This window comes from Geospiza fortis, unplaced genomic scaffold (genome assembly GCF_000277835.1).
Source record: "Geospiza fortis unplaced genomic scaffold, GeoFor_1.0 scaffold255, whole genome shotgun sequence".
NCBI lineage: Eukaryota > Metazoa > Chordata > Aves > Passeriformes > Thraupidae > Geospiza > Geospiza fortis.
In genome coordinates this window covers 373,744-386,047 of record NW_005054497.1, presented here as the reverse complement: position 1 = coordinate 386,047, position 12,304 = coordinate 373,744, and the positions used below count along the sequence as shown (strand labels likewise).

The window sequence follows — 12,304 nt, the reverse complement described above, 5'->3', positions numbered from 1 at the left end:
GGGAAACTCCTGCCCGCTTATTTAGCATCTCGGGAGAGCGTATTTCCGAGGAAGAGCGCCGCTTCCCTCGCATCCTGCCATCGCACGGCGGGGATGAGCGGAGCAGAGATCGCCGTCTCTGGGGCTCCCCCCGCGCCGCCCGCTCGTTTTGCCTCAGAGCCCGGCGCTCACCCGGAGGAAGCGCTGATGGGGACCCCGGCATCCGCGTCCACCTTGGCGGGGGCCGCGGGGGAGCGCGCCGGAGCTCCACAATTACTCGCTCCATCGCCATGGAAACAGCCTGGATGCAGCGGGCTGGATTTGTGTAGCACATCTGCTGCCAGGCTCCTAATCAACTGCAATCTCATCTTTTCTCCCTCTGCTCGCGCTGCTTATTTGATTGTGAGTTTGCTCTGTCTTTTCATACATGCTGGGAAAGTACACGCAGACAGAGCTGTGTACACGGTGACTTTCTCCCTGTGCAAACACGTCAGGACACACGTATGTGTGTGCACACACTCCAAGAGTACTCACTTGTATGCATGCTAAGGAGGTACACTCTCTGTGTGCCCAAATCACACGATCATAGACTAAAAGATCCATCACCTAGCTCCATCCAGCTTGAAGTTCCATCCAGCCTGGCCTTGAACACTGCCAGAGATGGGGCATCCATCTGTCCCAGAGCCTCATTACCCTCACAGTAAAGAATGTCTTCCTAATATCCAATCTAAATGAATCCCCTTTCACTTTAAGAACACTATGCTTTGTCCTGTCACCCCATGCCCTTGTAACAAGTCCCTCTCCAGCTAAGGAAAGTTCTCTAAGATCTCCCTGGAGCCATCCCTTCTCCTGGCTGAACAACCACAACTCTCTCAAGCCTGTTGTCATAGGAAAGGTGCTCCAGCCTCCTCATAATCTTCCCTCTTTTGGACTTGCTCCAACAAATAGTACACCTTAGTCACATTTCAAGTTTAAGTAACTGACCAGCAGAAGACAAGACTACTGTAAAAAATACTGTATTTTGCTTTCCAGTTCCATATATTGTGTCTCTCCAAAACAAGGTGAAAATCTGAGACAGCTTTTAGGAATCCTCCAAAAATGCATCTGGCACCCACAGACAGTGACCTGAATCTTCAGGCAACTAACTCTACACTGGGTATTTCCTGTCCTGTTCAGGGTCTGATGAAACACACCACTAAGAAATCTTTATGCCCAAAGGGTTGACAAAAATTCTGTGCTGACCTCTGACAATATAAGGAAGGAGAGATCATTAGAAGTAAGGAAGTGACACTGGAGAGAAAGAAAAGATTCCTAAGCCACCAATGCAGTAAGCAACGGAACCGTATGGCAGTTACGGTTCATTCAATTCATCCTTTCCATGCTTCTGTGACTGCAACTGCAAAATGAGGAGAAAAATCAAGTTCATGCATTTATATTAAAAAGACAGCTTCAGACAAACCATGAGACACTGGCATACTATTATTATGGTTTTAAGAATTTTAGATGGAAAAAAATGAGGATACATTCCTTTTTTAGGAACCCTTATCTGCATTTGTTTGACAAAAAGAAGATTAAAAAAATTATAGCCCTTCTTAAAAAACCCTCAATATTTCTATATTGCACTAATAACAGCATTCCACTTCATGTGCCATGGTAAACAGAGGTAGATTCATCTCCTTGTACAATAAATGTCACTCCCTGTTAAATATCTTCTACCTGAGTCTAATCCAGACTCCAGGAAGGTCTTCCAAACCTCAAGAGCAAGGCTGTAAGAGAAGGCTACTCCAGAGATTTGGGTTTCCAGGGCATCTGCAACTCAGTTACAATTCTTGACATAGAAAAGGGCTTCTGAGAGAACTGCATTTGTGATGGCTCAGGATGCCATAAGGGTTCACTTCTGGTGATGCTGTACTTCTGACTTTTCATTTGCCTTTGGAGCAGCACCACCACCATAAGGATTACCCTAAGCTTGCCAGCTTTTGCGGTCATTCTTTCAGTTCTGAAATATTCAACTGTGGAAAGGTATTCAGAGTGCATTGTAAGGGAATGAGGGCTAATTAAAAAGCCTAGATTCGCTGACAGAACTTGCTGCAAAAAAAGCAGTCTGTTCCATTCCATCCCTCTCCCACCCAAATCACACAGGGAAGAGGGTGGTCTGAGAGTGTGGAGCATGCTCTGTCATTTGTCTGTGAAGGGTGAAACACTTCAGCAGTTTCAAGGTTAGTTTTGCTAGCTGTTATTGTCATGTCATGGACTGGAAGCATTGTCAATATGTAGAGCTTAAAATAGTCATGCAAACCAACAAGTTTAAATTCTACTGGACAACAAAAATCAAATAGCACATTCCCAGGAAGTCTCTGCAATTAGTATTTTTAAAGCCAATATTAAATTGAAGAGGTTCCTGATGAAATGAATTGTTCCTTCCTGTTATGTGATACACAGAGTTCAAAACTCTTCAATAGGCTGTCCTTTGTTAAACAAAGCCCCACTGCAATCAAAAATAATGATTTGCAGTGCAACTTTAATGTATCTGGAGAAATTTTCCCTTGGCCCAGTTTCCAAAACTCCCATCTGCATTTCACATGCTGACAGGGAGAAGACTGTGTCCCAGATTAGGGCAACCAGTCAAGAACTCAGAAGACTCATTTTTAAGGTCTTTTCTTCCACAGGAAAGGAGCAGAAATGACAGAGATCTGTACTTCTGATGACAGCAAGCCACTAGATTTAAGGTTACGAAATCTCACCTTTGTCTCTTTATTTCCTTAGCAATCTCCCCTGCAAATTGCATTTCTTTTCCTCACAAGGTTGTGTTGTGAGAATAAACACACTAAGAATTTCATTGCAATCTAAAGCAGGACAGGACACAGATACCAAAGAAAGCTTTTAAGGGAGATCAAAAATTCAAGGCTAGAAAAATCCAAAGCAGCATAATAAATAAGATTTGTGAAAAAATCTTCTAAGATAGCAGGATAAAATGATGCTGTTCAACTAGAAGGAAAAAAGATTTCCAGGAAGGCTTCACACCAAAGCTGCTACTTGTCAATCCGACAGCAGCTCCTGCCAGTATTCTGTCATGGGCTAAGACCTGTTTGTGTGTGGGAGCTGAGGAACAATCAGTGATGATATAATGCTTACTCATCCTTCCAGATCGTGGGTTTTTCTTTTTTTAGCCCAGATACCTAAAGGGGAAGATGGTTAACCTGCTAAGACTTCCCCAGTCATAGGCTTGATGGTTGGCTTCCAGTGCCATAAATTACCTGTTAATTCTGAGTAAACTGTCAAGCCCTTTCAAAAGTCCATTCGTAGAAACAGCTGATTTGCACCAGGAACAGCTAGTCCTATTGATTTATTCCAGGAAGACCTACATATTTCCCTTTCACATCTGTATTCTTGAAGTGTCAATTAGGACCTATCTGAAGATAATACAAACACCTATTTCAGAGATTTCCAAGAGCATTTTTCACATTTAGTTTGGTTTTCCCCAAATCTTACCATCAGAAAGCCTCATAACTCTTTTATCAGGAGGCCCCTATACTTTAATTCGAATGAACAGCTTTGAGGGTTTGGTTTGGTTTTTCTACCTACTACTACTGCGTCAGAAAGAAGTTTTTGCATAGTAACATATAAACACAAATTAAAATGAAAATGCTGGGCCAGAGCATAAAGAGACATCTATCTTGTCTGCCATTTAAGACAGCTTGACTACAAACCACAAAGCTTATCTGACTAGGAACACACAAGTGATATATAAGCTGCTGAAAACAGTCACTAAAACAGCTTTGCAAATCAGATTAGACATGACCTTCAGAGGTGATCTGCCACCATAGCACCCAGAAGGTCTCTGTGAATTACAGAACCACAGAACCTTTCATTCTGCAAAGCATTTCCACCATCCAAGCACCAATGAGTGCATTCATGTTCACTACCTTCCCCTGTGCTTTGACCACAGGGAGCATCCAAGTCTCCTCATGCACCACCAGGTTGGTTGCCTGCATTGTGAGGATGCATTCACATGTTAAAAGACTTCAAAGACTAAATAAAATCTCCACTAGTCTTATACAAATGAAATCAGAGCTTTATAGAATTTCATACAACAGTCCTGGACATACACAACAGTAGTCTGGATGATGACTGTCTAGGGGTGTTGAATTTGCAATTCTTCTTTATCTTCCCTGACAACTGAAGCTCTTCAGCTAAGCCAAAGACAGCCTACAAACAATCCTGAAATTGGCTACAGGAACTGACATGAATATTTCTCAGTTTTCCTATTGCTAAATGATTACACGTAGTCTGAGTAGTGAAAGGAGACTTCCTAGTCTAGACAACATGACTGTAGGCTCCATTTGCACCTCCAGTGTTAACTCCAAGAAGATCTGAAATGCCTTGGCTTTGATACAGATCCAAAATATCCACATCTTAGAAAAACAAACCCCAAAGAACCAACTAAACAAAAAGAAGAAAATCACCACAACTGCATATAAGAAACCTAGTCTGAAAAAGGAAGAAAGAGAAATTGGGTTGCTTAGAGGAAGACTGTTCTGCCACAGTGAACAAATTCGGAGCTGCATAGTTTTTGATACATGCACAAAGAAAAAAAAAAAGAAAATTATTTCTAACCTTGACAGTGGGTACAGCAGACAAACAACCTCAAGTGATGTTTAGGTTTGGCGGCGGTGTCGTATACAATCATAGTTTGTCTTTGGATAGCTATCATATTAAAAAAGCCCTTAAAATACACAAGCCCCCGCAGCTGTCTGCAACCTTTAAGTCTTGCCATTTCAAACACACATTGCAGTCATATAGCATGAGAGGGCACTGAGGAATTTCAAATCAATTATAATAAATCCAGACAGTAGACAGCAGAAGGTTTCACAGTACACATCATCGGATTCAGGATTCCTCACATAGCACTCTTAAATACAAAACTGCAAAAGGCTCAGAAACCACCTTGTGAGTTTTAAAATTTTCAGTACATTCAGACCATATAAGCACTATCTGCCAAATCTATCACATATTCTTCATCCACTGTCGGGGTTAGGATTTTCCCTGCTCCCTCCTCTGCCCACATTGTTCAAATGCATATCAAAATTTTGTATCAAAACCCTTTGGAACATATCGAGAGCATTTTCAGTCATGTCATTGTAATCTCAGTTCTTTCATTCAATCACTGTCTAGAGTACACATGGCCAGGACAGAACAATTTCACATCACTGCAGCATTTTACCTTCCATCTTTAGCCACTTCTCCAGCTCATGCTTTGCACAGGCTGCCAAACAAGCAGCAGCAGCCAGGTTTATCTTCAATCCAAACAGTCTGAGACTTCCATTTAATGCTTGGTTCTCCATAGGATGGGCACTGTGGAATATACATCGTACTAACACTGTTGAAACAAATTATGCCCCTTAGGTTCTCGGTCTTGCCTCTCTTACAGGCATGCATGCTCCCCTTCCATCTTATTCATTAGTACACTGTGGTTTTCTTCTTCTGGACAATGGTAGTTAAATCTCTACTCAATCACATGAAATGGCAACAGAATTATTTCTTCAGCTTTTCTGATTTTAACAAAACCAAAGTGCAATAGGATGGACAAAATAAAGGAAAAAGTCATCTGTCTCAGTTATCTGAACTCAGTCTGATGCTGCCATGGCTCACTGTTTAAATAATGATGCATGAGTTTTTTAATATGTTAATTACACAAATAGGTACTTAGGAACTACTTAAACAGAGGATTATTTACCCCATTGACTAGAGAAACCCATGTGTCAGCACATCTGCTGCACAGGAAGATTAAATCTGTTCACACAAAACTCATGCTCTCCCTTGCTAATGGAGAAGAGATTAGTAGTGTGAGACCTGAAGCAGGGGCTTTGGGTTTTATCCAACAGACCCTTAAGACTGTGTACACTGGATGATGCTAGCAAACATCTCTGGATTTCTAAAAACCCAGTATTTACTTGACTAGGCATCCTGGAAAAAGAAATGAGATTTTTACTAAAAAGAGTTTTCTATGTGTGTGTTTTAATTTTAAAAGCTTCTGCTGTATGTCATTTAAGAGTACCAATCAGACACCCAGCAGCTTTAAGAGTATTGCTGTGACTGCACCTTTAAGGCCAGACTGACAATGCTAGTTGATGATGTTTAGAAAGAGTATACTGAAAACAACTCAATTACAGAGTTATCTTTGCCTTGGTTCACCTTCCCAGCTGCTGCTGAAGGATCTTCAGACTATTATTTTAATAGCTGGTGATGAGAGCCAATCCATGTTTTCCACATCCCCTTAGCACTGCTTTTGCATTCCAGGCTTGCATGGAAGGGTAAGTGTCAGAAGGCTCTGGTGGTGCAGAAAGGGATTGCCAAGACTGCAGCTAATGTGAAGAACAGAAAACACGAGTCCAGTTTCCAGGTCCAGCAAGCACACAACAAATTTTCCTGAGAAGAACGTGTTCTGTCTGCTTCCACCTCATGCAGGAATGAAAGTCAAATGAATGCTCACATAAGCTGACTGAACAGTTAGGGCTGTTTACCATGGAGCTATTGCAAGTGTGCACTTAGCTTCAGCTAGAAAGGGCAATATCCTCCATCCACATCCTCATAAGGTAATTCGGAGCACACAAAATGAGCTACTGATGCTTCTATTCTGTGTCAGCCTCTGGCAGCAGGCATCTGTTCCTGAGGATTTCAACATCTCCCTGAGCTGGGCTTTGCAAACATCCCCTTCTCAGAGACACTAACAGCCACTTTTTTAATCCCTGTACATGGAAATGTGCAGCCAAATATACATACCCCAAACACGTGTCGCATGCACAACAGAAGCGTGCCCACACACGCCCATTCACAGCCAAATGTAGTATAAATAACCTTGCTATATAAATAGCCTTGCTTAAATGAAGTCTCTTGCTTAAATAAAGCTGGCATAAATACTCCTTCTTTATGCTGCCTGTTTCATCTCATGTTTAAGTCTGGAAAGTGGCAACTCTGTTGGAATGACCAGAGAAACTCCACTCAAAGTCAACGGATAAAAAGGACGGGTGAGCTCAGCATCATGATATCACTGGTGAAGATTTCGTGAAAAGAATAAAAGGCAGGCAACTTCCTTTTTCATGTGTCTCTGATGTCAAGATAGATAAATATTAGTAAGTCAGGCAATAAGGTATTGCAAACAATCAGAGGAGATCCTTAAGCACTGAAGCAGCAGCCCCCACAAAACTGAAGTTATAAAAATTAACCTTTCATTCTCTGTTTAGAAAAAGTGAGGAAAAAAAAAAGTATTAGAAAAGGGAAAGTAACTTCTTCCTCTTTCTCAGCATCTTTAGAAGGACACCAGATGACTGTCCATACTGCTCACTATGCCCATGTCTGTATTCATCAATATGGTTTTATGGACATTTTCTGTCTTATCCTTTTCAAAACATTTCAAGAAGCTGTTAAGACTGCTTTCTCTGAAGATGGGTGGGAAGGACCGGCTGTCAGAAAGGACTCTCTGAACCTCCCTGCAGCAACCCTGCTTCACATTCAGCCCACACACCAGGCCCAGCTCTATCAGCATTCTGGCTCACTTTGTCAGGGGCTGTTGCATCTGCTCAGAACTTCCTTCCCGCTAATGAGCCTCTCTCTAATTGATCTTCAGAGTACATATTTCTCCAGACTCGATCATCCCCGAGCTAAAGATGCTGTCAATACTGCTAAATGGCAATTGCCATCACAGAGACAAGTCCCACCTTGTACTGCCTTCGCTGAACCCTCTGCTCTTTGCACGTGGTAGGTGGAATGATTGACTTCATCCTCCAAGTCAAGATACAAATTCATAAAGGTCAAGCAATGCAGGGGCAGTTGCAACAGTGGGCACAAACTCCAAGTTTTCCTCGCTCTTCTTTACCCAGCCTCTGAAACACAAACATATCTACAGTGCTAAGCCAGTAGTATTTCTACCTGTTACATTACTGCTTTGTTCAGGGTTGGACCACTTTCATTCCATTAATGCTTTCCTTTAAAAACATTTCAGAATTGGTTTTAAAAAAAATATAAATAGATGTTTAAAAATATTTCAGTCTTCCTTAATCATGCAGGGATATATTTTCAAAGCCGTATGCCAGGAGTATTCCACGTGACTCCCATTCATGTTAAAATTAGAGTCACCAGAATAAACCCCATATGCTGCTTTGAAAAGGTACTGCAATGTGTCCAAGGAAAATTTTTGCAGCTTAATGTTGCTTGTACAATTTTTTTTGTCTGCTTTTCTTCTTTTGATTTATAAATAGATTTTTAACATCCTTTTTTTTTTTTTAAATAACACTTTGTACTATCTGGAAAAACAGTGAGAAGGGATTTGCTGGTTTTCTTGGTTTCTCTGCAGCTGTTTTATTTTAAAATTATCAGTTTAATCAAAATAGCTTTGCTTTGTAGGATGCAATGCTTTTGGAAGCTTTTTTATAACTCTTTTTTTAATACTGCCACTGTGGACAACGTTTCTACCTGAGCCACAGCCTGCAGTGAGATCTGGCTGCCTTCCACACCTGAGCTGTTGTCCTTTCAAGTGGTGCTCAACATTTCTGTGTTAGCCAGAAACTAATTTTCACATCTGGACAGCAGGGAACTTTTTTCCAGAAAGGCCAAGGCATAGTCTCTCCTTGGCAATAGGAGCACTGCTGCTTTGTGCTGGAGCCAGGCACCACGAACATACAGGTTTCTATATTCAAGGTCCTGTTGTACCTTCTGCCCAATATGGAGCATCTCTAACACCTGTGGCAGCCACAGAAGCTCACCCCCACAAAGCCAGCTGCAGTGCTGGGCTAACTATGGGCACAGTGTGCCCTGGTTTGCCTTGGCAAACGTTGCCAACTCTGTGCTCACATATGCACATACTGGTAAATAATGGTGGATTATTAAATTTGTCATTTATGACTGCGTTCTTTCTGGTCATTTCAGCAGAGGGAAAAAATATCTCTGGCAGCTCTGGTTCTCTCATAATTGCTCTCAAATTTTTACTGCTTCTAACTGTGCATGAGAGATTGTGCACAAAAAGACTGTGAATGCCATCTCTTCAGTTTATCCTCATCCTTCTTGTTACTGTCTCAAATTGCCAAGCATTTTCACTTCAGCCATTGACACCAAAGGTGCAGCAAACACTGCATCTAACCACTTAATTACTTTAACCTTTAAAGGATGTAAACAAAGGGTAAATATTTTGCTTTAATGTGGAAGATGCTTCCACCATAGAGGGAAAAAAAAACCCGTCTCCTTGCTAACAGAATTGTGTATCATACAAAAAAAAAAATCAAGATATAATTGTCCTGTCACCAAAGCACTGACAAGTGAGGTGTGGGCTAAGTTCCCATCTCCACCACTAACTTTTCAGGCAACATGCAGGAAGACATAATTTATACATCCTTGTTATCCTACAAAAATCACTTGACATCACCCTTCTGCTCTCCTTTTTTACCCTTTGTATATTCTGTCCATTTAAATGGTGTTCTCCTTTTGGTCATAAATCTGTGCTTAAAAGAAAAACCTGAAACTTCCTGGGATGGTGAAATGACAGCTTGCACCTGAAGCTAGAACCTGTAAACAATGGAACTTTAGCAAAAGCAAGGTTTTGGTACAAGATAAGCACTTATAAAACAAAACAAAACAAAACAAAACCCCAACAGCCAGCCACAAACAGCAATGCACTAGCAGCCAAACATGGCTCTGCAACTTCTACACACATTACCTGCTTTAAGTATTAGGGTTCAAATGAGCTAACGAGTTACTGTGGTTACAGAAGTTACCATGTCAGCTGTGCTGTAGTATAGCCAGTGGTAACCATTTAGTAAAACATACTTTTGTAAATGTTGGCAAGAAAATTTTGAAGAAATGCTTTCAACATCACATTTCTGAAGGGGCTTGAATGCCCCTGAGTAGTAACAGCTCAGCTGTCAAAGCTAAGACAAGTTAAAACTGCTTTAAAGGAATCACCACAATTAATGGGGAAAGCCTGACTTCTTAAAGGGGCCACGGAATCCATCGCAATGATCTTTTATGCTTTATTTAACATTAGGAAAAATTTATGAGCTTGGCTGATGCTCCATCTGAATTTATTTCAATGATGATCAATGACATGAATTACCACTTCTTCCTATTTGGATAAGATATCCTACTGCATGAGAAAGTAGTTTTTACCCATAAAACTCCAAAATATTTCAGGTAGCTAGACAGTTCTAGGCATTGAGTTCTGCAGACACAGCAAAGCTAATTTCATACTTAAGTCAGGTGCCTCAGGGCAATTCTGGGCAAGTTTTGTTTTTCTCCTGGGATAAAGATTTTATAATCTCTCCATGCAACTGATTCAAGAGCTGCACCAGTATCAGTAGTTGGGAGTGTTTTATCCTTACATCCTAACAGTTTTCTTCATTGCGACTTCTATTCTCTTCTTTCTCTGTGTACTTCTGAGAAGGGTGTGCATCTTCTCCTCATCCTTCTTGTTCTAACAATGGCAGAAGGTACAACTGGATCCACCCTGGATCCAGCCTTTTCCAGGATGAACAAACCTGGTTCCTTCACACTCCTTTTGAACACCACATGCTCCATCCTCCTTAATCATCCTGGTAGCCTTTTGCTGGACTAGCTCTATTTCATCAGTTTCTCCCCATTTCTAAGGCACAAAACTGGACACAATCTTCCAGTTGCTGCCTCATAAAGGCCAAGCTGGGGGAAATAATCCCTTCCTCTGCCGTGCTGACTGTGCTTTAGCTAATGCAACCCAGTGTGCAGTTAGTCCACACCACACAAGGGTGCACTGGTGATTCATGGTACTCATCAGCCCAGAGACCATCCTACAAGCAAGCACCTACAGTGATATTTGTAAAACATGAAATTTGCCTTTCTGAGTCCACAGTTTGCTTTGCCAGTCACCCATCCTCAGCTTTTAGTATCAGAGAAAATATCTGCAAAAATTAATATCAAAACCCTGGCCACCATAAAAATCAATACAAGATACTGAAATGTTACTCTAGTACTAAAATCAAGAAGCGTAGAGAAGGAAATTAGAACCATCAAACTCTTTCAAATTATAATAACTAAAGCAAATTGAGCAGCTATGAAACATCCTGTTCTCTGGAGCTTAAAAGCATCAAGGCAATAAAACACCCTTAACCCATGCAAAGGTAAATAAGTTTTATGGAGATATTTTCTTTCTTTTCTCCTAAAGTAGAACCACCAGTTTAAAGATTTTGCCTGGTACTTTAAAGATTTTACACAGCAAAGGGCCATTCAGGCCGTGTATATAACTGAATCCATTTTCAAGCTGCACACATAAAATATCTTTTACCTGAAGTCCATCTCCCAGATTGGTGGAGACAGTTCTTTTCTCTAAGTAAATTAAACTTTAAAGTGCACCGTGTGCAGAATTAGGCTAGATAAAAGAGTATCTTGTTCTCTGCCATCATTATTAAAATATTGTATTTATACCACTGCTTCTGAGGTAAGACTTTTTTGTCCATATGGATCAATTTTTAGAAAGAAGAAACACATGTGCACGTTTAATTTTGACTTTACAATTTTAACAGTGGCCTTCAGAATTCTACCACTGCTGAAAATACATAGCTGCCAATAACACCCATCCTGGCTCCAAAAACTGGCTTCCAATATTCTATGAGCTGAAAGGGTCTTTTCTGATGTCTTGACAGACGTGGCTGCCCAAAGCAGTCAGTGAGTGTCTCCAGCTAGAAAGTGAGAAAAGCCATTAACATGCTCATTAAGGCAGGTGGAAGTACTATGAGGCATGCCATTGTTCCAAGGAAAGAGGACAGGTGGAAAGTAAGTCTGGGGGAATAAATCCTATTGGAGATTGGAGTACTGAACACGGAGAAAAGCTAAAGGAACACAGAGAGAAATTCATTAAGATTGCTACATGCAGTCCTAGCTTTCAAAAAAAAATCATCATGACATATAGGTTTTAAAATGAAGAAGTATCAGTTATATGACAATGACATCAAAAAAGAAAATCACTGGGAAGAAAACAGCCTTTTAACAACTTCCAGATCCCCAGGGAAGGTAACAGTCCTTTAAGAATTTCCAGAACCCTAGCTTACATAAAAATGAGTTTTTGGAAGGAATCTCAGAATCTTGACAGCTATGGGATTACATTCTTTATCTCACACATCTGATTTTACAAAAACAAAGATGTTTCATTTTTCCACTTGGTGGCTTTAGAGATGTTATTTTCACTATGAAAGGCTGGTCAATTGCTTCTGAAGAGGCTGACAATGTAAAAATGATATGATGAGATCTGTGGTTTCCTTTGGGCTCTTGGTTAAGTACAACAAAAGTTCTAGGCAGCATGTACTAG

At 40.9% G+C, this 12,304-nt stretch overlaps 1 protein-coding gene across 1 annotated transcript in view; it reads right to left on the bottom strand.

Moving 5' to 3' along the window:
* ELMO1 (engulfment and cell motility 1) overlaps window positions 1–12,304 on the bottom strand; it is a 300,985-nt gene that overhangs the window by 82,828 nt on the left and 205,853 nt on the right. The gene's annotated exons all lie outside the window — the stretch shown is intronic.